Source organism: Schistocerca nitens, chromosome 2, assembly GCF_023898315.1.
Source record: "Schistocerca nitens isolate TAMUIC-IGC-003100 chromosome 2, iqSchNite1.1, whole genome shotgun sequence".
In the NCBI taxonomy this organism is placed as follows: domain Eukaryota; kingdom Metazoa; phylum Arthropoda; class Insecta; order Orthoptera; family Acrididae; genus Schistocerca; species Schistocerca nitens.
Window position 1 is genome coordinate 568,237,967 of NC_064615.1, and position 22,329 is coordinate 568,260,295.

The following is a 22,329-nucleotide window of genomic DNA, read 5'->3' on the forward strand; positions in this document are numbered from 1 at the left end:
GTAGCAGTTTGCATACGCCTGGTGCAGTGTACTACCAAAAGATGTCAGCCGTAGACAGAGATGTTAAGACGTACTCCCAAAAGCTTTGGCATACACCTAAGTTGGTGGTAAGTATGCATCCCAAGGACCACAAATGACAGATTAATTTTGTGGTAACTATACTTCCCAAGCTCCGTGCAGAAGCTACATTGGTGGTAACCATACGTCCCATTAACACTTGGAACACGGCTGTTTGGTGGGCTGTATATTTACCACAGTCGTGAAGGCTACATTTCACAACAAACAGAAACTATAACTGGTGAATCGTACTGCCACTATATGCTAGGTGCGTGCAGAAATGGCAACACGTATTCCCTTAAACGGTGTAACGAAATACCTTTAGTGGGTAGTATATTCCACATGGCCTGCGAACGGATTATACTAACACACTCAGGAGGTAACCCCGAACAACCTCTGAACGTCTGTCGGAGAAGTTCTGGTTCACTCTATATATTCCCTCCACTTTTCAGGACTTTTTTGTTTAATTAATACTGTCTTGCCATGTGATCTCTTTTCTCCAAAGGTCCCCTTAATTTTCCTATAGGCAGCATATATCTTTCTCCTATTCCAGGGGTTCCCAAACTTCTCCTATAACGGAACACATTTTGAAGGTTAATAAAATTTGAAAAAAAAATGAGAAAAACTTGTTTTATTCATTCATTACTTTCATTTCAAATCAGAGCTAATAACACAGAAATCATAATAAGATTTAAAAAAGTAATTATTGTCGCAAAAATGTCGGAAAAAACACCAGTATTCCGCAGAACAGTTTTGGAAACCCTGCCCAAGTGATATATGTTTTGTTAAGCCTTGAATTTGTCCTCTAGCCATTGCAGTTTTGTTAAGCCTTGAAATTTGTCCTCTACCCACAGCATCTTCTGTCAATGTCATTTTTAGATTGTTTTCGCTTTTTCCTCCTTCACCTGCTGCCATTTTATACTCTTATTTTCTCCTTTCGTCAGTTAAATTCAGTGTCTCCTGCGTTAGATAAGAATATATACTAGGCCTTGTCTTTTTACCTACTTATCTGCTTTCACTATCTCACCTCTCAAAAGCTACCCATTCGACTGCTATTCTTCCTTTCCCTCGTTTCACTCAATAGATGGTCAATGCTTCCTCTGAATTCTGCAGGTCCCATCTCCCTAAATTCCTATTTTTTCGCAGTTTTTTCAGTTTCAATCTGCAGTTAGTGACCAATAAATTATGGCTGAGTCCACATATCCCCTGGAAATCACTTATAAGTTAATTGTGTGTGTGTGGGGGGGGAGGGGGGGGTACATAGTTATATGCTTTTATTTCGCTTCCAGGGTTACTCGGCTTCTGATCAGTGCTCTCATTACCAGCATGTCTTACATTTTGTGAAACTTCTCTAACGGCTGGAAGAGTATTATCGAGTACCCTAGGCAACCACTCGATGGAAATGTTCTCGAGAGGAGCCTCGTTTTGAATATCAGTGCGAATTTTTTCTCTCTCCAATGGTTACTCACAGGATTTACAGTATATTTATGCTTGTGTTAAGCAAAATGTGATGGAAAACTTTAGCATTGGAAATCGAAATAGAGCAAAGTGAGATAGAAATTTTACACAATGATCCCCTCAAAAAGAATGACTCTTTTTTTAACTTCATTCAGTTACTCCAAAACATGCATAGAGTGCTTTCTTACACCACAGGGGATCTGTAAGACATTCGCTTTTCTGAATGTTTGAATGTAATTTTCTTTTTGAGAATTGTCCTCTACACAGAATGGCGTTTCGACTGACCATTTCTCAGTGAGCTCAGACCACAGTCGTGATGGAAGAGTTGTAGTCGCCAAGCATTGCCCGTTCATAATAACAAAGAAAGGAAATTAGCGACACTGACATGCAAAAGCTAACGTGTTTGTTAGATTTTCATAGGTATACAGGAAGGAGCGGAGGACGTTTCTCACAGGGATTGAAGCCAGTGTTTCCATGACGTTAGTCAAAAGCAAGAGCGATGCCAAAGACGTTAGACTGGCACAGTGGTTCGGTGAGCGAGGTGAAGGTTAGCTAGCGACACATTTGAGTTATCGCTGGAAGAATGCAGTGGAATTATCACTGTAAGTGCTGTTGCTCTTGTAACACGCCCTCAACATACTCAGTAAAAGTCTGTGGCTACGTGAGGCCCTTATCGTTTTGGTAGGCACGCCCGTTGTCAAAACTGTTATTACTGAGCTCCTTATCAAGAAAATCTGGAACTGGCTACTGAATATCTTAGACTGTGTATGAGGTATGTTGTTGGAGAAGTTCTAAAGCTTTGTCCGTTCCAAGGAAGCTCTTAAGTAACTCGTGTGTTTCATTCCTCTCGAAGTTGATCATTTACTCAGAGGGGCATTTTCGAATATATTTTTAAGAACGTCAGAATGACAAAACAGTTTGTTTTATCAATATCAAGTACGACATAACTGAGTTGAAGGGCAAAAGCGTCCTTTTGAAGCAGCAAATCTGCTAAAACCTCATATCATCATCAGACGAATGCTACAGAAACTATTCGAAACGTCTCATGCAGCGACAGGTTTTCATACACATTCGTGTACATTTGAGTACAGATATGAAAATAGTTAAAATTGATCGAAATCAATAACTTTTTGACATTTTACTGTCATTCGTTATTGGATAGTGAATATTGACAATCCACTCGTTGACTGACCGTACTACAGTGTGTTTAAAGAGGGATTGGAAGGACTTAACTGTATGCGGAAAGGAGAGAGTGTTATCTGTTGCGTATCAAGAGGCGCATCTGCCGCCGAGGATATTAATCTCACGCAGCCGCGACTGCCAGCCCAATTGCAAATGAACTCAATACATATTCTCATAGTCGTTTTATCTCGAATGCTGTCGGTATAATTTATGATCACATTGAAGAACGTGACGAATTCATACCATTATCTCTTCAGTACCTCGTTAGAAGAAAAATATTTACAAGGCCGAACGAAGTTTTTCATATCTTGTCACAAGTATATACGTGTCTCTTTATCAGTTTGAGTCTACATAGATACTACATTTTGCACATTTTAAAGCTCCTTCGTTTTACATAAAAATAATAGCACTTACTATTTGCGTTTTCCTCTTGCTGCTCTGTTATCAGTACAATGTGTCTCAGTTTTGAGCATCTCGCTTTCGATGCATTTACGTAGTCTGCGGATTCTACGGCAGCTCTAAATTTTAACGAGCTTTTACTTTCGTAGGCTCATTTTAAGAAACGAAAGTTATAGTGATTAGTGCCAACAGAAAGTATTTTTCTTGCATGAAAAAAAAAAGTTTCAAATGGCTCTGAGCACTATGGGACTTAACTTCTGAGGTCATCAGTCCCCTAGAACTTAGAACTACTTAAACCTAACTAACCTAAGGACATCACACACATCCATGCCCGAGGCAGGATTCGATCCTGCGACCGTAGTGGCCGCGCGGTTCCAGACTGTAGCGCCTAGAACCAGTCGGCCACTCCGGCCGGCTTCTTGCATGAATTAATCTGAATAGATGCAATATATACGATGACGGCAAGCACTATTTAGCCAGTGGTGGAGAGTACTTAGAAACAATGAGATAGTAATGCACAATTAAGATGGTGTTGAAGAAACTTACAGGATATACAGGGTGAGTCACCTAAGGTACCCGCTGGATATATTTCGTAAACCACATCAAATACTGACGAATCGATTCCACAGACCAAACGTGAGAAGAGGGGCTAGTGTAATTGGTTAATAAAAACCATAAAAAAATGGACGCAAGTATGTTTTTTTAATACAAACCTATCTTTTTTAAATGGAACCCCGTTAGTTTCGTTATCACATCTGAACATATAAACAAATACGTAATCAGTGCCGTTTGTTGCATTGTAAAATGTTAATTACATCCGGAGATATTGTAACCTAAAGTTGACGCTTGAGTACCACTCCTCCGCTGTTCGATCGTGTGTATCGGAGAGCACCGAATTACGTAGGGATCCAAAGGGAACGGTGATGGACCTTAGGTACAGAAGAGACTGGAACAGCACATTATGTCCACATGCTAACACTTTTTTATTGGTCTTTTTCACTGACGGAAATGTACATTACCATGAGGGGTGAGGTACACGTACACACGTTGTTTCTGTTTTCAATTACGGAGTGGAATAGAGTGCGTCCCGACATGTCAGGCCAATAGATGTTCAATGTGGTGGCCGTCATTTGCTTCACACAATTGCAATCTCTGGCGTAGTGAATGTCGTACACGCCGCAGTACATCTAGTGTAACGTCGCCGCAGGCTGCCACAATGCGTTGTTTCATATCCTCTGGGGTTGTAGGCATATCACGGTACACATTCTCCTTTAACGTACCCCACAGAAAGAAGTCCAGAGGTGTAAGATCAGGAAAACGGGCTGGCCAATTTATGCGTCCTCCACGTCCTATGAAACGCCCGTCGAACGTGTACCTCACCCCTCATGGTAATGTACATGTGCGTCAGTGAAGAAGACCAATAAAAAGGTGTTAGCATTTGGACGTAATGTGCTGTTCCAGTCTCTTTTGTACCTAAAGTCCATCACCGTTCCCTTTGGATCCCTACGTAATTCGGTGCTCTCCGATACACACGATCGAACAGCGGACGAGTGGTACTCAAGCGTCAACTTTAGGTTACAATATCTCCGGATGTAATTAACATTTTACAATGTAACAAACGGCAATGATTACGTATTTGTTTATATGTTCAGATGTGCTAACAAACCTAACGGGGTTCCATTTAAAAAACCGTAGGTTTGTGTTAAAAAACATACTTCCGTGCATTTTTTTATGGTTTGTATTAACCAATTACACTAGCCCCTCTCGGTAATGTTAGGTGACTCACCCTGTATACGTACAGTATGGAATCTGAAACATGCAGCCAATTCCAGATTTACATGTATGAAAACTGCATTATTTTAAATAAAACGGTATATCTAGAAAATTCTCTGAGAGGGGAACTTAACAGTATTACCGAAACAATTACACAGGACAGGTAGAAGACAGAAGTGGATTTCTATCAAACCAATTATTTCAAATGGTTCAAATAGCTCTGAGCGCTATGGGACTCAACTGCTTTGGTCATAAGTCCCCTAGAACTTAGAACTACTTAAACCTAACTAACCTAAGGACAGCACACAACACCCAGCCATCACGAGGCAGAGAAAATCCCTGACCCCGCCGGGAATCGAACCCGAGAACCCGGGCGTGGGAAGCGAGAACGCTACCGCACGACCACGAGATGCGGGCAACCAATTATTTCATACGTTTCAGTAATAGTAAAGAAAAGGAAGATTTAACTTCGGCAACGATACCTTAAGGAAACTAATCTGCATCTATACTCCTGCGTTGTATAGCGGAGGGTACTTTTTGTTCCAGCCGTGAATGGTTCGCGGGAGGTACGATTGCCGGTAAGCCTCCATGTAGCTTCCAATCTCTCTAAATTGTCTTCATCGTCTTTTCACGAGATATACGTAGTAGGAAAAAAAAGAGAAGGAAAATTAGGTGAATTTTGCACAGAGCATAACTTAACCATCTCCATCCCCTTGTTTTTGAATAATAAAAGAAGGTTGTATACGTGGAAGAGACCTGGAGACACTGGATGGTCTCTGATTGCTTATGTAAGGGTTACACAAAGATTTGGAAACCAGATTTTAAATTGTAAGTCACTTCCAGGGGCTGGCGTGGACTCCACCCGCAATGTATTTGCTATGAACTGTAGACTAAAGCCGGCCGAAGAGGCCGTGCGGTTCTAGGCGCTACAGTCTGGAGCCGAGCGACCGCTACGGTCGCAGGTTCGAATCCTGCCTCGGGCATGGATGTGTGTGATGTCCTTAGGTTAGTTAGGTTTAATTAGTTCTAAGTTCTAGGCGACTGATGACCTCAGAAGTTAAGTCGCATAGTGCTCAGACCCATTTGAACTATTTTTTGTAGATTAAAACTGAAGAAATTGGAAAAGGTAGGAAATTAAGATGATGGGACTGCTTAAGCTGAAAGAACCAGAGGCTGTTGAGAGTTTTGGAGGGAAAATTAAGACGACTGACAAGAACAGGGGATAGGAATACAGCACAAGATCAATGGTTAGCTTTGAGAGATAAAATAGTGAAGGCAGCATAAGAATAAACAGGCAAAAATACAATGACTAGTAGAAATTCTTAGATAACATACGAGATACTGCATTTAATCGATGAAAGAAGAAAATATAAAAATGCAGTATATGAGGGAGGCGAAAGAGAATACAAACATCTAAAAATGGTATTGACATGAAGTAAAAGTGGCTAAGCTGGAATGGCTAGAGGAGAAATGTAACAATCTAGAAGCACATATCCCGGAGGAAAGAGAAGCAGCTGTATGAATATCAGGAGCTCGTATGATAAACCAGTCGTATGAAAAGAAGGAAAACGTGAAACGTGGAAGGAGTAAACAGAATATCCATACAAGGAACTAAAGTTGAAAGCAATATTGTAGAAAGGGAAGTGGATGTAGATGAAAATGAGATGAGGGATGTGGTACTGCAAGAAGAATTTGACAAAGCTCTGAAAGATCTAAGTCGAAACAAGGCCCCAGGAGTAGACAACATTTCGTTAGTACTCCTGATAGCCTTTGGAGAGCCAGCTGTGACATACTCTTCCGTCTGGTGAGCAAGATGTATGAGAAAGGCGAAATACCCTCAGACTTCAAGAAGATTAAAATAATTCCATTGCTAAAGAAAGCAGATGTGAATATTACCGAACTATTAGTTTAATAAGTCACGGTTGCAAAATACAATTCTTCTTTACAGAAGAATGGAAAACGTGGTAAAAGCCAACTTCAGGGAAGATCAGTTTGGATTCCGGAGAAATGTAGGAAAACGCGAGGCAATACTGACATTTCTACTTTTCATAGAAGATAGGTTAGGAAAGGCAAACCTACGTTTCTAGCATTTGTAAACTTAGAGAAAGCTTTTGACAATGCTGACTGGAATACTCTCTTTCAAATTCTGAAGGTGGCTGGCGTAAAATACAGGGAGCAAAAGGCTATTTGCCATTCGAACAGATACCTGATGGTAATTATAAGAGTCGAGGGGCATGGGAGGGAAGCAGTGGTTGAGAAGGAGTGAGACAGGGTTTTAGCTTATAACTGATGTTTTTCAGTCTGTATATTGAGCAAGCAGTAAAGGAAACAAAAGATTTTTCTTGAGTGGGAATTAAAGTCCAGGGAGAACAAATAAAAGCTTTGACATTTTATGATGACACTGCAATTCTGCCAGAGGCAGCAAAGGACTTGGAAGAGCATTTGAACGAAATGAACAGTGCCTTGAAAGGCGGATATAAGATGAATATCAATAAAAGAAAAAAAAAGATAATGGAATGTAGTAGAATTAAATCAGGTAATGCTGAGGGAATTAAATTAGGAAATGAGACACTTGTAGTAGATGAGTTTTGCTATTTTTGTAGCAAAATAACTGATGATGGTCGAAGTAGAGAGAATATACAGGTAAAATGTAGACTGGCAATGGAAAGAAAAGCGTTAGAGAAGAACAGAAATTTGTTAACATCAACTATAGGTTTAAGTGTTAGGAAGTATTTTTTGAAATGTATGGAAGTGAAACGTGGACGATAAACAGATTAGACAAGAAGAGAATAGAAACTTCTGAAATGTAGCACTAGATACTGATGGGCAGTATTGATTGAAGTGTTGGTCGAACGAGTGTTTAGAAAGCTACTTCCTTTGTTGATAACTCCATTTCTTTATGATTATTCCAATTTGTCTCACCTTGGCATCTGCTTTTCCTGGGATTAATTATATGTTTATTACTTTAAATCGTTCGGTATGCATACTCCTAGACAATTTATGGAAGTAATTGCTTCCAGTAATTGTTCTGCGATCGTATAGCCGTACAATATAGGGTCTTTCTGTACTTGCATACGCAATACGTTACATTTCTTTAGCTTGAAGTCAACTACCATTCGCTGCACCAAGCTTCAATCCTATGCAGGTCTTGCTCCACTTCCCTAAAATTTTCTTGTGTCGCGACTTCTCTGTATATAACAGTAGCATCCGCGAAAAGTCTCATGGAACTTCGGACGTTATCTACAAAATCATTTATAAAAAATGGTTCAAATGGCTCTGAGCACTATGGGACTTAACTACTGTGGTCATCAGTCCCCTAGAACTTAGAACTACTTAAACCTAACTAACCTAAGAACATCACACACATCCATGCCCGAGGCAGGATTCGAACCTGCGACCGTAGCGGTCGCGCGGCTCCAGACTCTAGCGCCTAGAGCCGCTCGGCCACTAACATCATTTATACACATATAGTGGAAAGTAATGGTCCTGAAACACTATCTTGGGGTACGTTCGATGTTACTTTTACGTCTGAAGACTTTCTCAGCAGAAAATTACATGCTCTGTTCTGTTAGCTAGAAACTCTATAGTCCATTTCTAGTGTTGGTCTGATATTCCGCGCTCTAGTATTTTGTACATTTATCTGTAGTACGGAACTGTATCGAATACATTACGGATATCAAGGAATCTTGGCGTCGGTATCTACGTTTTTGTGGGTCTTGTGGACGAATAGAGCGGGATGGGTTTCACTCGATCGTTGTTTCCGGAACCCGTGTTAATTCCTACAAAGGAGGTTTTTGGCCTGCAGAAATGTCATTTTACGAGAGCATAAAACATATTCCAAAATTCTACAACTGACCCACGTCAGACACAGGCCCATAGTTTTGTGCGTCTGTTCGACGACCCTTCTTGAAAACGGGGAAAACGTTTGCTGTTTTCCAATCATCAGAAACTCTTCGCTTCTCAAGAGACTACGGTACACTGCCGTTAGAAGAGCCGAAGTTATTTCGCATACTCTGCGTGTAATCGAACAGGTATTCCAACAAGTCCTGTGGCCTTTCCACTGTTGTGGGATTTCAGTTGCTTTTCTATCCCTTCGTCACTTATTTAGAAATCTGTCATTATGTCCGTCGCGCGAGGATTTAAACAAGGAACTACAGAATCATCTTCCGCTGTGAGACAGTTCTGGAAAGGCACGTTTAATATTTCGGCCTCTACTTCGTAATTCTCTGTCCCAGTGCCATTATCGTCACATAGTGTCAGGGCAGATGGCTCAGATCCGTTTGCCGATTTAACATAGGTCAAGAACTTTCTAAGATTTTCTGTCAAGTTGGTAGCTGGAGTTTTTCTTTCTAGTCCGTCGGCCGAGCGGTTATAGGCGCTTCAGTTCGGAACCGCGCTGCTGCTGCGATCGCAGTTTACAATCCTGCCTCGGGCATGGATGTGTGTGACGTCCTTAGGTTAGTTAGGTTTAAGTAGTTGTAAGTCAAGGGGACTGATGACCTCAGATGTTAAGCCCTATAGTGCTTAGAGCCATTTGACTCTAGTCCGCCGAAGGCTTCACCAAAAGTCCTCCTTAAGGTAATTTTGCTTCGTTTTCTTGTTCGAATCGCGATGCTATCACGTGGAATCTTTGAGACTCTTGAAAGTAACGTGCGCATATCCTCGAATGTGAGGGCGACTGGATACGAGAGAGGAGTCAAATTCTTTAGTAAGAATTAAGTCCGCGGGGAAGTCCAAGACAGGAAGAATGCCAAACTGAAACTGTCATCAGTGAGATGAAAGACGGTGAAGTGCTGTTCAGCCGCTGGGAATATGTGTCCCAGTCCTCTTTGGCATCGGTAAATGGCGAAAGCGCCGGTCCGCGGTTCTCCACCTGGGAAGTGACTACTACCTGCACGGGGTGGCCACTCTGTATGTGCAATGAATCTTTAAGAAGCTGAATTTCTTTATGGAGCAACTCACTTTGATGTCGATGTTGTTGCTGTTGCTGAAACTGTTGTCAGTACTGCTGTTGCAATTGCTTTTGCAGTAGAAGATGTTGCCGTTGCAAGCGTTTCGCAACCTTTGCTTCCATGGAACTCCGGTAACCTTTTACTGATCACCAATTATTGTGGCTCACACTGAACCGAATGCTGAGAACGACTCAGAAGATGACCGATGAGGTCGCGACCATCCGTCTGGGGCAGTCAACAGCAGATCGACGAAGTGCGAACAGAAAGACGTATCGACGGAGCGGCAAGTGGAGACGACAGTACAGATAAAGTCCAACGAGTAATCCTGAGAAAGAAAACATGCAGGTCGCAAGGGCTTGGCGCAGTCAAAATACCTCTCAGCTTCCAACAGAACTGCTGCTGTAACAGTTTGGCGACTTGCGCTATAAACGAAAACAGTACCCATTGTTTCGACTGTCGTACTGCTGAGCTACGTGTTTGAGTTACGTTTGCAGTAATGCGGCGAACGTTTGTGGCACCTCTTCTCCTGGCCACTAGACAGTTGATTGTCCGATGACGCCGCCCGAGAAGCGCACATACTCGCGTCAACGGTTGGAGCGCTGAGTGGCTGAATTCGGCCGCGCGTTGATCTGAGCGCCTTCTTACCTGACGATTAATCTTCTACGATCACACAGGCGGCGCGTGCGTAATTGTGCGACGTCCCTCAACGTAACATGAAGCTTCCTTCATCAACTGGGTTCAACGTGTGCTTGTTACCTTAGATCAGAGTCGTCCCACTTTGGGTTGTATGAAATGGAGCTCGAGAGTATTTTTGGCTCGCTAGGAAACTATTGGGTCTCTTGGGGACTGCGCTACGGACGTCCTATAACTTCTTAATTACAAGTTTAAAAAAGTGATTGGTTTTTATTTGTACAAATGCGTTCTGCTCGTTGCTGTCTAGTAAAAAGATTTCAAGTTTTGTTGATGACAGAATGTGAGCGTTTATTATTAAGATCGTCTGCGATATTTCGGTTTAAATCGTATGTGATAGTTTTAAAGAAGTGTTGTTTTAATATTAATGTAAATTTGTGTTGTTTACTTTTCGGGCCTTTCAACCGTCCCCACAGGCAAAAATCGAAAGTGTTAAGTTACGGCGGTCTCACTGGCCAAGAACCATGAGCATTTCTACCGGTCCATTTTTCGGGTAATGTTAAGCTTAGACGTATCACCTAACGAGTAGAATGTGCTGAAGGCCAGTCATCCTGGATAAACGTATCCATTCCTTAAGGCATAGGATTCTCTTTTACTAATGCTGTCAGTAAAGTGTAGATAATGGAGCACTTGTATCACCTATGTCTACTATTAATTCTGTAACATCTGTAATCTTTAGCTTCTTTAACGCGAGACAAATGTAAATACTTTCTCTCACTCTATAAATTTATGTTAATTTGAAATATTCTGTCATGTTATATATGTATTAAACTGTTAAGTAAATAAATTGTTCATGTTTGGCGAATGTATTGTATACAATAGAAAAAATTTGTGGCTGGTGTGTAAAAGGTGAATAAGCGTGAGCCGGTGCGCATGTCTTCCTGACAAGAAGTCTGTCGCTAGTCTTCAATGAGTACAGGATTTTTGTAAAAGTGGAAGAAACTGCCTGCGATGTGAATTGTTATTAGTCACTGTATCAAGGCATTTTATTGGAATGCTTCGAGATTTGTATTTCCGAAGCAAATAAGAATTAGCCGGAATTGTGACCGAGTGGTTCTAGGCGCTTCAGTCCTGAACCGCGCTGCTGCTACGGTCGCAGGTTCGAATCCTGCCTCGGGCATGGATGTGTGTGATGTCCTTAGGTTAGTTAGGTTTAAGTGGTTCTAAGTTCTAGGGGACTGAAGACCTCATATGTTAAGTCCCATAGTGCTCAGAGCCATTTGAACCATTTTTTGAAATAAGAATTACTCAGAGCACATAATTTAAAACTGCACCATACGTCGTTTTTCTAACGCTACAGATGATCGTGTCCGCATCCACCTTCAGATAAAGTGGTATTAAGTTTTGTTTATATTTGCATTAACCAGTGTGTGGCTGAAGTTATCACGTTGTAAGTGCTCAATTTAAGTCACGAACCTCGTTTCCAAGTAACCTTTTCAGGCTGGTAAACCAGTGAAAGATCGAACTGAATAGCTGCAAAAATCGAAAGTACTGTTAAGTTTCATGGAACTATTGTTTTTGATTTTGCACGAATATTTCGTGTGGAGTGCTTCGTGTTATAGTTAAAGTGTAAGTTCAAAGTATAGAGAAATAATGTGTATTAGAAATTTGTGTAAGATGTTAATTTTGAAGAAGTATTAAAACCCTTTCATAGAATATAAATTACTTAGTGTAAAGAGTGATTACAAATTACATTCCAGCCCATAACAGATTACATGCCTACTACATTTTGTATAACAGATTTGTAATACCGCACTGGTGTATTTATACTTGGTCCCTCACATGCTATAGTTAGTCTGTGAGGAATTCTACAGTGAAAAATCTTGAAATATCTCTGCTCTTAAAATCACGAATTTTAATAATTGAGCTGCACAGTAACAGTTTCACCAGATACGTTCAATGCAGAGGGCCACAAACAGTCAAGTTTTTTTGTTAGATAGTATAACAGCTTGGTAACTACTTCAAAATTACTGTGTGTAAATAGTGAAGTTTCAGGGCAAACCCATATCAGACTGTTTAATACTTTTCTTCAGTTAAGTGACATGGTCCAATTACACATTTTCATTCCACTCTAAAGCAATCCGCGTTCGTTAGTACGGTGTAGCTGCTGTCGTATTTACAGGGTTATTACAAATGATTGAAGCGATTTCACAGCTCTACAATAACTTTATTATTTGAGATATTTTCAAAATGCTTTGCACACACATACAAAAACTCAAAACGTTTTTTTAGGCATTCACAAATGTTCGATATGTGCCCCTTTAGTGATTCGGCAGACATCAAGCCGATAATCAAGTTCCTCCCACACTCGGCGCAGCATGTCCCCATCAATGCGTTCGAAAGCACCGTTGATGCGATCTTGCAGTTCTGGCACGTTTCTGGGTAGAGGAGGTTTAAACACCGAATCCTTCACATAACCCCACAGAAAGAAATCGCATGGGGTTAAGTCGGGAGAGCGTGGAGGCCATGACATGAATTGCTGATCATGATCTCCACCACGACCGATCCATCGGTTTTCCAATCTCCTGTTTAAGAAATGCCGAACATCATGATGGAAGTGCGGTGGAGCACCATCCTGTTGAAAGATGAAGTCGGCGCTGTCGGTCTCCAGTTGTGGCATGAGCCAATTTTCCGCGGGCTTCGCGTGAAACTTGCCCGCACGCGTTCAACCGTTTCTTCGCTCACTGCAGGCCGACCCGTTGATTTCCCCTTACAGAGGCATCCAGAAGCTTTAAACTGCGCATACCATCGCCGAATGGACTTAGCAGTTGGTGGATCTTTGTTGAACTTCGTCCTGAAGTGTCGTTGCACTGTTATGACTGACTGATGTGAGTCCATTTCAAGCACGACATACGCTTTCTCGGCTCCTGTCGCCATTTTGTCTCACTGCGCTCTCGAGCGCTCTGACGACAGAAACCTGAAGTGCGGCTTCAGCCGAACAAAACTTTGTGAGTTTTTCTACGTATCTGTAGTGTGTCGTGACCATATGTCAATGAATGGAGCTACAGTGAATTTATGAAATCGCTTCAATCATTTGTAATAGCCCTGTACTTAACCAGGAAGAAGATTAATTTGTGACTGTTTACATCGTTAGTATTGTGTCTGATTCCCAAACACAATTCTGGACACAGTTAAATTAAATAGCAGTTATTTTACTTTTCGCTAAATATTTAGCTGAATTTGTTTAACATAATTTACTCTGGCGACATCTTTATTCTGCATGACCACACCATTACTTTTCAACTACAATATTTTTGGTTCGATTCCCGATCTTATAGATTTCAATCCTTCCAGTACTTAAACATTCAGCATTCAGGAAACGAGATATGGTTCGATTAATTTCCAATAGCATATGTGCTCATGGTCTTCCTAAATACCGTCTAAGGGATAGCTACATTAGTTATTGTGTTATACACTGTATGACGATGCGGCAACACAACAGGCCAATCAAGTGATTATGTATGAATCCACAACCCACGTTTTCCTAGACGCTTTACACATTTGCCTACAGGAGTTCTTGAAAATGTGTCTCCAATATGGTCCGTGCGTTTTCGCAGGACCACCGATGTATGTCACAATTGTTACCGACATTGTCACGAGTAAAAGTGGCTTCAATAGTGAACAGTGGTAATGCGTTTACTTGTTGATCTGCATTTAGCCAAAACAAAATTCCAGTCGTCAACATTCATCTCTTTGTCGAAGATGTCAAATACACCGTAAGTGATAAGCACAGAGGCCGTATATACCTAAAGTCCCTCATATGCTTGTCTAGGAGATACTGATGTGTGTAGAAATTCTTGTTTAAGGACTACGTTGTACTAACTTTATTTGCACGTTCAAATGAGGTGCGACTGCTGGCCGTTGCAACACTTAGGTATTTTAGTGATGACATCAGTAAACACTCTCTACTTGGGTATTCCGCGGTTAGAAACTCGTCTACCATATTTTCCACAAGTGGCAGCAGCGTTTCCATTACAGACCTCATATACAAATGCCAAATAGGCATACTCTCCATCTGTAAGTAAGTGCGGCTTGCATGAACAATACAAGAGAATTGTCTACATTCACAATCACAGTCTAAAAATTTAATTATGTAAACTGAAACATAGTTTCAAAACTTCAAATTCAAACCAAAAATGACTATGGACAAAAAAAAGTATATGAGAGTTACAAATCCCTACAGGTGTTACAAATTTTGCAACTGAAAGGCCTAAAACGCCAGCAGACATCTGACTTTACCATAGCAGCAGAAACCTACACCTACAAATTAACTGTGTTATTGCTGCTAGAAATGAAAAAGCTGATGTCGCTGTGAATGGATAAATATGTATGTCTAAATGTCATGAAGAATGGTAATGCTGGAAAAGTACTTCACGTAAATAAATAAATCCACTTTGAGTTCATCGTCAGCTTCCAAAGTAGTTTACATTGCAAAATGGATGTCGATGGAAATGAATCTGCACATCGAATCTTTCCAGAAGAGATGAATTTATTTACTTATTTACACGTCAAATTCCGTAGGACCAAATTTACGAGCAAATCTCCAAGGTCATGGAGCGTGCCAGTACATGAAATTACAACATAGAAGTAATAACAGATAAAAATAAAATGCTTATGAACCCGAAGAAAGTCAATCCATAAGTTTAAGTAAACGCAATCAACAATACAACAAGAATCAGCTTAATTTTTCCAGGAACTCCTCGATAGAATAGAAGGAGTGACCCATGAGGAAACTCTTCAGTTTACATTTGAAAGCACCTGGATTACTACTAAGATTTTTGAACGCGAGAGGTAGCGTATTGAAAAATGCATGCAGCAGTACACCGCACACCTTTCTGCACAAGAGTTAAGGAAGTCCGATCCAAATGCAGGTTTGATTTCTGCCGAGTATTAACTGAGTAAAAGCTGCTTATTCTTGGGAATAAGCTAATATAGTTAACAAGAAATGACAGTAAGGAATATATATATATTGAGAGGCCAATGTCAAAATACCCAGACTCATGAATAGGGATTCGTGAACTTATACCACTTATTGGCCGAACCGCTGAGCCAAAAATATCCTTTTACAATGGGAAGAGTTACTCCAAAATATAATACCATATGGCAAAAGCGAATGAAAATAAGCAAAGTAGACTAATTTTCGTGCCGAACGATCATTCACTTTAGATACCTCTCAAATAATAAAAATGGCAGAATTAAGACCTTGAACAAGGTCCAGAACGTGGGGTTTCCACAACAGTTTTCTATCTATCTGAACACCTAGAAATTTGAACTGTTCAGTTTCACTAATCATGTACCCATTCTGTGAAATAAAAACGTTAGGTTTTGTTGAATTGTGTGTTAGAAACTGTAAAAACTGAGTCTTACTGTGATTTAGCGTTAGTTTATTTTCTACAAGCCATGAACTTCGGTCATGAACTGCACTATTTGAAACCGAGGCAATGTTGCACACAACATCCTTTACTTCCAAGCTATTGTCATAGCAAACAGAAATACTTTAGATTTACCTGTAATACTAGAGCACATGTCATTTATATAAATTAGGAACATGAGTGGCCCCAACACTGATCCCTGGGGCACCCCCCCCCCCCCCCCACCACTGGACTGTACCCCACTCAGACCCCACATCACAGCCATTCTCAACATTGTGAATAATGACCGTTTCTGTGTGTTGCTCAAGTAAGAGCTGAGCCAATTGAGAGCTACTCCCCTGTTCTGTAATGGTCCAGCTTCTGGAGCAATATTTTATGATTAACAAATTAAAATGCCTTAGGTAAGTCAAAAAATATGCCTAGCGTTCGAAACCTTTTGTTAATCCTATCCAGTACCTCACAGAGAAAAGATAATGCAGCATTTTCAGTTGTTAAACGTCTTATAAAGCCGAACTATACATTTGATAGCAAATCGTTTGATATAAAATGATCAATTATCCTTACATACATATCCTTTTCAATAACTTTAGCAAATACTGATGACATAGAAATAGATCTAAAATTGTCTACATTATCCCTTTCTCCCTTTTGATAAAGCGGGTTTACTACTGAGTACTTCAATCGTTCAGGAAACTGACAATTCCTAAAGGAAGAATTACCAATAAGGCTAAATACAGGTCTAACATGTGCAGCACAGTAGTATTCTGCTAGGCACTGCATCATGTCGATGAGAGCTCTTATTCTTCAGTGATTTAATTATTGGCTCAATCTCCCCATTGACTATCACAGAGGAGTATTTCAGACATCAATCTCGGAAAGGTATTTGCCAATAAAGTTATATGATTCCCTGTATTTAATTCACCAGCAATGCTCAGAAAATGGTTGTTAAATACTGTACATATATCTGATTTATCAGTAACAGAAATATTTTTACCACGAACTGTCTTCATGTCGTCGACCTTGTGCTGCTGACTGAACATTTCCTTCACAACTAACCATATGGCTCTAATTTCATCCTTTGAATTAGCTATTCTATTTGTATATCACATACTCTTTGCCTTCCTAATAACATTTTTAAGCACCGTAAAGTAATGTTCGTAATGGGCTACTGTAGCTTGATTGTGACTACTTCTAACATATTGATATAATTCCCGCTTTGTTCTATGTGATTCCTCATCCCACTAGTCAGCCACCTGGGCTGTCTATTACTGCTAGTACCCCGTTTAGAACGTTTTAATGGAAATCAACTCTCAACCAGCATGAGAAATATGTTTCTCAACTGGGTTTCCTAGTGCAATAATTCCAACAGGGATGACAAGAGCAACTAACGTATTTTTGACAACATCAGGACCTACCGCAAAGAGGAATAAAAAGACATTCTGTGTCCTGAAGTAGAAGAAGGACCTGGACCAGGAGCTCAATTCAGTGACAATGAGGATGCTGAGGAGGAACCTGACCAACCATCTAGAACCAAAGAAGAATAGGTGAAAATGCTGCCTGTGAACGATAGTGAACCTCTTCACGCGCAAGTATTTTAGAACTAGAAAATCAAATCCTTTGGCCAACATAAAATATTTAATCTCACTTATCTATTTTGTGAGTTTTCTGATTTCAAAATGTTATGTGGTTTTTGATACAAAAATGGTTTCAGAATCAAAATTTGGCCTGAAATATGCCATACAATAGAGTAAAAATATCAATAGTCTGCCAAAAAGAAGAAATGTTTCTCCAGATACTCTATTTGGTTTTAAATTATTATTTATTTGGTTTTAAATTTTTGTACACTATAATATACTATTGATCTGAAGGGGTATAACCACTTAATGTGAATTGTTAATTTACCGTTTGGTAACCGTTATTTTAAGGATAATATATCTACAGACTTTATCTCTTAAAAATGTCAAATTAAACAATGATAATAAAGTTAAACTTTAAAACGTATTATCTCAAAACACCTATTTTCCATAATCAGTATTCATATTGCCATAAATCAAAATGTTAAGAATTTAACACTTGAACGTAAAAACCACACCAGCTCAAAATACAACATTTGCGACAAGCGGCCCCTTTTCCTTTTCTGTCTCACTTAAAGTTATCAGTAAAAATTGGACATGTGTTATGTGGATTGTTTTGATTGTTTTACTCTAATCCGTCTGTGCTACCACGTCCTAAACTATTCACTATTCATTCCGAAATTCTCTATATTCACTCAATAAAACTATAAGATCCCAAAATTTTCTAAAGTTCTCTATAAGATTCTCAACCTTAAATAAAATTTTAAAACTAATTTCATATTGTGTCTCTTAGGACGCGGGTGTCGATAACACGTTGAAGCCTAACAAAAAGTGGCAGCTGATAACGCTCGAATAGAGGCACAGTTACGAAGAGATCAATGAGAATCCTCGTTGCCGCCAACGACAGCGAGGTCCGACGTATCTCATTAATCTGCTTCCAGAATCTCCACAGCTGCCAGTGGATAAATTGATGATGGCCGAGCTCTTCGGGAATTGCCTTTCACGGCTCACTAAACCGTGAGGGTCTCCTTTATCATCTGCTGAACGGAACAGATGCTATCGATAAGCTCACACGTGGACGAGTACCCTGGATTCATATTCAAGGGAGAAAGCAGAGCGGCACTAAAAGATGGAACATTTATCACCGGAAGCTATAGCACTCTAGGGGGGTTACTACAACAAGCATATCCTGCCTATAATGCTACCTCTTTACCAGCACTTAAGTTAGACCGTAATCGTGTACCATTGGAAAGTAATCGGACAAACCTGTAGTATATTGTTTGGTCATAAAAGCTATGATCATGCAAGTAAATACAGTCGCCAGCCTCATCAGGCGAAAGTAATTTCAGTTAAACATACAGCAAGCAAGGTAAAGTAACTGGTGTAAAGCGAAAACAGCTGCACATTCTAGCATGTATTAGCAAAATGACTATTCATGAGCAGAGCTAGCATCTGGTTAAGTTTAGTGGCAACAAAGTACTTCACACTAGCATATACTGCATGCTTTAGAGTGTGAAGGATAATGATAATTGCAAAGTAGTAATCAGCAGAAGGGAAGTACTTATAATTTCGACATGGGATGGCTCTAAGACTTCACTAGTAAAAGACAGTAATTTCGATATAGTTACCAAGTTGTTATTTTTATTAACAATAACAGTAGTGGCGCATACAGACTGTATGTAAACTTTTTTCGTAGCACAGAATATGGGTTGCACATATTTTCAGATGCACTAATGTTTCAAAATTAATTAGTGAGTTCTACAAAAACGTTCACTGTATAGTTACTATCACACTGGCTAAACAAAAAGGAAGACCGTGAAATGGTTCTGTCTATTGATACACTCCTCGATGATCATTTTCAGCACTAAACAGTCGGAATACATAAAAGAGCAATAGAAATACACATCATTTACAAACCTGTGCTGCAGGTAAGTTTGTTGTAGGCCTTGGAACTGTTATAGTGTGGTATTTATTTTATGACCACTGTTTTACTATAAAATTAGTATACTGTATAATGATTTTAATAATTGAAAATTAGGAGCATTAATCACTTACTCCTTTATTATGCACTGGCTCATGAACTATGATAATCACGTAAAGCACTCCACTCTAAAGACCACCTGTAAAACTAAAAAGTTATTGCTCTATGAATTCTAGAGATTCATTTAGACACTTTCTCGTAGATTGAAGATGAAAACTCTGAACGTTTCTGTAACACAGCAGGATCCTATCAAGGCAAATTATTATGAATAAATGAGAGTTAATTACACAAATGTAGTGGTATGTATTTGTTATTTGAGAAGGTTGACCCACCAGGGTAGCCGCGAGCGCTAATGCGCTGCTCCCTGTACCCGGGTAGGCGCGGCAGCCCCGGATTGAATCCGCCCAGCAGATTAACGACGAGGGCCAGTATGCCAGCCAGCCTGGATGTGGTTTTAGGCAGTTTTCCACATCCCACTTGGTGAATACCAGGCTGGTCCCCACGTTCCGCCTCAGTTACATGACGCGCAGACATTTGAAAACGTTCGCACTGTTCCATGGCTTGCATTAGATGCAGACAGCTGGGGTACACTACTTATGTCCCGGGGGTTTTGGGGTGGCGGCAGGAAGAGCATCCGGCCACCTCTGCAACTAACACTGCCAAATCCGTAATAACACGACCGACCCCGCATGAGGTGGGAGAAGGCCCAGAGAAAGAAAGAAACTTGTTATCTGAGAAGATTAGCACAATCTGGTCTATGCTCATAAATACAAATCAAATTGCTACTTTGCCTGAAGGTGGTTGAAGTGGCGGTCTTCTGTGGCGGAGGTACGAAGCTGTATGACGTAATCAGGCTCTTGAAGGGTGACTGCTCTATACAAAATCTTCTTGGCGTCGGAAATACAAATTTCAGAACAATTTAGTAAATGCCACGATTTAACGGCTAACAGCTATCCACATCCAAAGCATATTTTTTCCAGTTTACTGCAATCCTAGCTTCACTGAATACTCGAGATGATGTCTCATTCGACGCTGGCCACGTACTACATTTGCCGCAAAGACTACGTGCGTGCTTCCACCTTTTAACATTGCTGCATAAGCCTTCTCATTGCGGAACGACTTTCTTTCAGCATTCCCAAGTGTGAACCACTTAAAGTACCACAATTCGGTACATAAAATGATGTAGTTTCAGAAAAGACATTTACAAAATATTTTGAGGTTACATCAAATGACAGAATAAGAGGAAACTCTTACATGCACTTCAAGGCAGGGAAGTTACATAATTCAATTATTGTAGTATGAATAATTAATAATCTACATAAGTGTTACAAAGTGATTTATTGCTTTTCATGGCATAATTCTAGCCTCGAAGATCCATAAGAGCACGTTATCAGTTAAAAACAACATAATACAGATTTCCTAGTTTATTCACTGTTTTTACATTCAGTCATAATGAATTATCATGCAAGGAAACCACAAGCACTCGTAGGGTAAACGCATTTACTGTAATGCGATATCTGTCTGAGTTGAATGTTAATGAATGACTTCTGCACAGACTACCTGGTTAAGGTTTAAACATAATGACTCCGTAACTGTGGGAGGGGGGGGGGGGAGGGATGGGAGTGGGTGGCGTAGAAGTTTGGGCACTGCTTTCACAATAGAGAAGAATGGATTTGAGACCCTATCTTGACTGAGGTTTTCCGCAGTTTCTCCAAACTGCCTCAGGTAAATGTGAAAACATTTCCACTTTCTTCACTATCTTTAACGTAATAGATGTGATGTCCATAGGATGTCTTCTTTTGACTACTGTATAGAATGGCATTGCTACAGATATCGTATACAGCCATTAAGTAAACTTGGGAAGCATTACCGTAATGCAATTTAAGATTTTTCAACACAAATAGTAAAGATTAAGTCATCAAGAAATTGTGATATTATGTGCAATTCGTCGTTTACATCTCGGACAAAATAATCCCAGTACAGTAAGTAACAAAAAAGTGAAGCGTTCAGAAGCGGAGGAGGAAACGAAATGAAACGTAACGGCTTGAGAGAGTATGCGATGGTATTTCAGTGATTGTAAACTCGAATAAAATCTACAAAGAACTTGGTAGGACGGGTCCACTTATCAATACGACTTTGCACCTGCTATGGCCTGGATGCACGCACTGATTCGACTGGGAGCTGTAATGAATGTGGGAAATGTATTCGCATCTGCAAATATGAACCACTTTCGGCTGTATATTGGAACGACGACGATGAAAATTCGTTCTGGACCGGGAGTCGACTTCAGATTTCCCGCTTTACGCAAGCGGTCGAGTTAATCTTTTCTGCCGTCCGAGTACGAATCGCAACCAGATCGGAACTTCCAAATGTCATCGTCCATGTGTCACAACCTGCACTCACACTTTACGTATATTCCTGTGCACGAAGAATATATATATCGAGAGTCGAATGACTAGTATTGGGGAATAAATACGAAACAGCAATGCCTGCGTTATTAAGAAGTACGATGTAATGTATATCTGAAAGAACATTCAACCGTGCATCTTAATAACACAAGCAGTACTATTTCGTAATTGTCATGAATGCGTTGTATCCTCTCCTGAGGCAGTCTGACTCACAACTATTGTAACTAGTCCTTGACATCTTGGATACTGGCATCGGATACTGACCAAGTCCGGAATATGTTCTATTGGGGATAGATTTGGGCATCTTTTTGGTCAAGGAAGTAATTCAACAGTTCATAGACAGGTGTTTCATGTGTGGACGAGTATTGTCCTGTTGAAAAATGGCATCACAATGCTGTAGCGTAAGATGCCACTCACGAGGACGCAGGATGTCCGCGAAGTGCATTTAGAGTTAGCTGAGGCATTGCCAGTCGTGACTTGAAG